General features: G+C 41.8%; 1 long non-coding RNA gene across 1 annotated transcript; it reads left to right on the top strand.

Moving 5' to 3' along the window:
• Window positions 1-1400: 1400 nt before the first annotated feature.
• Window positions 1401-3330, top strand: LOC127299662 (uncharacterized). The gene is made up of 3 exons (XR_007850550.2): window positions 1401-1565; window positions 1651-1752; window positions 1837-3330. It is a non-coding gene; the product is annotated as an uncharacterized lncRNA (long non-coding RNA).
• Window positions 3331-4052: the final 722 nt, after the last annotated feature.

Raw genomic sequence — 4052 nt, 5'->3', positions numbered from 1 at the left:
AATTTTTTCTACCAAAGAAAGTTAGAACCAAAATAAAGGAATTCTTTAGAAAATTTCCAAAATCATTAAGAGCAATGATAATAACTATTAATATGATGCAAATATGTTCTAATATGTGACAATAAACTACAAAATTCATGTATGCCTTTTACATGCATCACCAACCAGTAGGTGACGTGACAACGAATAACCCCGACCATGGCAGGGTACGGGATGCTTAGTAAACACGGTCCTTGTAGTTTAATTAAGGTTGACCCTCTCTGTAAACATGGGTCATTTTGGCCAAATATTAATGAAGCCCCTAATTATGTTTCCTGGAGTCGATGACGGCAGGCCTAGGGCGGAATCAGGATTACACTTGGGCCTTCCACGACGGTGTCTGCAGCGACGCATTTCCTGCCAAATTTTGAGCTTGGAATGGATCCTCGCGAACTCGTTGGTCCGTTTGCGGCAGGCTGTTGGGCTAGGTTGTGTGTGTCGTCCTGTCCGGTTGGACCAAACGAACAACTGTGGTCCATTTGCATCGGGTCGGTGGAGATATCTTAAGCATACAAATATTTGTCCATACTGTTAAAGGCAATAACTCAGTTGTTTTTTTAAACCAAAGAAGGCTCCCCTCATCAACCACAAATAAAGTAACCGCCCAGTTTTAAAAAGGTGAGTACTACTAAGTAAAAGGGGAACTAGGCAAATAAGAAAAGATGATTTGGACTCCTCTTTAGTTTGTAAGATTAGTGCTTCTCTAAAATCAAGTCTTTTCTTTTTTTTGCTTAGGTTGCCTTCTAAAATAGGCTTTGGACCGCCGATCACCTTCATAGATGGTGTCCAAATTATAGGATCCTATTTGCAATCGTGTTTGAGTCGGTGGATCATCTTTTAAATCAATCGTATGTACTCCGTACATCGTAGGTGTTTCATGTTTGGGTCTTCATCAATGAATGTCTTGTCCTTCACTTTGTCCACTATTAATTAATGAAATGATCACTAACCTATGAAGTCGAACTTTAACCATTTTTTACTTAATTAATATTAGTGGCTTTATATATTGGCGAAATGTATATTTGATAGTGCCCTTACATAAAAAACGGTCGGAGTAGAATTCTTGTTAAAATAGGAGTGGGGTATAACGGATGTGTCATGTGTGGATAAATTTCAAATGATTAGTATATTATACACTAGTTGCCCGTCAGATTTCGACTTCTGGTACGCCGTACGCGACAACAACATCATTTGCATCTATAGTCTGATATGACTGATATGTAGTACTAGTCCAATTCGGTATCTCTAAAGAGCACTAAGCTCCCAGGGTTGCGGGCGCTCGTGGACGCTCTGCTCGTCCCTTTCGCGGGCCCCGCAGTTGTGGATCGTATTCCCTTTTGCCCCGAGGCCGCCGCCACGACCTTGAGCACACGCACACACCATGTGACGCCGCCTCCAAACCCTCGCCCTGGCCCTCCGCCGCGCTGCAGCCGGAGCCACAGCGGCCTCCACCCCCGTCACCGCCCGAACCGCTCCCTTCTCCACGGCGCCCGCCGCCTTCCGCCGCACCACTACGCTCCTCTCAGGTAAGGCCCTCTTCTCCCTCGTCGGATTTCGTTTTCCGGGCGGCTCCCGTCGCTGATCGGTTGGTGGATTGGCGTGTTCCTGCAGGGGACAAACCGCTGACTGTAGATCACATCGTGCCCATAGCCATGGGGCATGAGCACGAGGAGGTGGAGGCGGAGCTCCAGATGAGATGGATTGTGACTTGGGGTTTGTAGATTTCGGCTGGATTGCCCCGTTCGGTTTGGCCCTGGAAATGGGTTCTGATTTCTCAATCTGGCTATGGTTTTTCAGGGGAAAAAGCACTTTGACATTGATCCTCCCGTAGCCCCCTTTGGTACCAAGGTGAGAAGTCGATACTAGGCCTATCTTGGTTTTCTTTGGTACTGTTCTTAATATGGGCATGGGATCATATACAAAGGAGACTGTGTGTAGAAACCAATCAGATGGAAGAAAAAAAAAGGATTAATTAAGCTAGCCTTTCTCTGTACCTGATAATTCTGGTATGTGATTGAGATTGTTTTTTGTGCATATGAATTGCATCACCAACTGGCGATTAGGTATTGTATTTTCGTGAAACAACAGCTTGTTAGTTGCTTAGTGCTTCTCAATGCAGCACTGATGTTAGACGCCATTCTAATAGAATTTGGGAAGTACATGTAGTGAGACAATAGGTGTCACATATGAATGTTTTAGCTACCATAAGGATTTTGAGCATCCGTCTTTTCAGTACACTTACCTATATCTCATCATACAAAATAGAATCAGGTTTCAGAAGTTAAAAAAATTCTACAAACTTTGCTGCATTAATTAGATCAGAGATGAGTAATGTCAACTCTGGAGTTGTATGCCTTACCTCAATAGTATGCAGGTTTAGTTGTTCGTAATGGATGGAAAATCTGGCTTTTTTTGCACTGGCGTGTGCTGCTGTGACAGGTTGATGTGTTGCATGATTCAGTTTACTCAGTGATGGTATAGCTACAGGTTTGAAGTCAGTTTTTTTGTGTGCAGCCTATGCTGCTGATTAGTGATTACTGCTTCCAGGTGAAGCACTAGGCAGGTAAGCATGACGTTTGGCTTGTGCATCCAAGTTCCAGGAACCTCCAATGAGTATATGTATTTATTTGAATTATAGAAATTGATGTGAACCACTGAAATTTCTACATGTCGATTTGTGATGTGCAATTGTGTGACGTTTAGTGGTGGAGTCATTCTAAAACTTGATTCAACTTTGGTTAGTGTTTGATGTCAGAGATACGGTTCATTTAACAGCTTCACGTACATCCTTTTTGTATTTGAGTAGATACATGCCTATTATACATAGGTGAACACATGATGCATTAATGGGATGGCACAATCATATGACTAAGCGAGCAAAGGCTCTCTTTAGAATTTTCCCGGTATGGTACCACTACAAAGGTTGGGCTAGATTTGAACAAAATTTCAAAATGTTCAGATTCTTAGCTTTTCCAATATACATTAATAATTATGATCGCAAAATTATACATGGTCCACTGAGTTCTCTTCTGGTCTGTCGCGTGATGTTAGCTATAGATTTTATCCATCAAAAAAATCTTTTTATTTTGGGTCTATCAAGTTGGTTATGTGCTGTTAATCATCTCATACGGTATCATTTCTAAATGTAGGCTACCGTGATGAGAATTTGGATAGGCATTTGGTACATACTTTTCTTTATTTTTAGCATTTGTATCATCACCTCTTAGTCCTAGGCGGCAGCTTAACGTAATGTTGGCCTAGAAACTTCTTTTGAACTTCTCAAATCCTATTGAACAATCTGAGAAAATAAAGAGAAATAAGTGCAGGCAGAAACATAATTCAGTCTAGAGTATTTTCTATATCCACGCCTTGCAAAAATTGGATTAGACATGGCAATGAATCAACTTATGTATTAAGGATAGTATATTGCCCTCTCACTTTTAGTGTCATGTTATCCATGTAGAAATTCTTTAATCTATATGCCACGACACATCCTTCTGATGGCATCAAAGAATGGAGGACTAACTTGCTTGGTGCTGTCATGGGACAGATATAACGATTTGTTCCCTCATATTAATTGAATCCTTCTCGCAGAAATTGTACAGAATCTAGGAAAAGTCCTGTTCACAAAACCATTTGGGCATCCTGTTATGGAACCAAATATGCCCAGTAGCTTTGGCTCTGATGTGCTTAACAAAACAATGTAAGATCATATTTGTTTACTTGAGAATCTTATGCACCAACCAACAACCAACAACCAACCAACAACCAAGCCTTTTAGTCCCAAACAAGTTGGGGTAGGCTAGAGTTGAAACCCATAAGATCTCGAATTCCTTTGGGTTTCATCTCCATAAGAGTGGCTGGGTTTTTTACGTTGGCTCGCCTCGCCTATCACAACCCTCCTCCTTTACCCGGGCTTGGGACCGGCTATGTTGAGACAACATAGGCGGAGTTAATCTTATGCACCATAGGAAAAAAAGAAATCCAGGTGCTATTCCACCACCAAGTTACCT

The sequence above is a fragment of the Lolium perenne genome, chromosome 5, assembly GCF_019359855.2.
Source record: "Lolium perenne isolate Kyuss_39 chromosome 5, Kyuss_2.0, whole genome shotgun sequence".
Lineage (NCBI taxonomy): Eukaryota > Viridiplantae > Streptophyta > Magnoliopsida > Poales > Poaceae > Lolium > Lolium perenne.
Note: the sequence above shows the minus strand (reverse complement) of the source record. Positions and strands in the feature narration are given on the sequence as shown.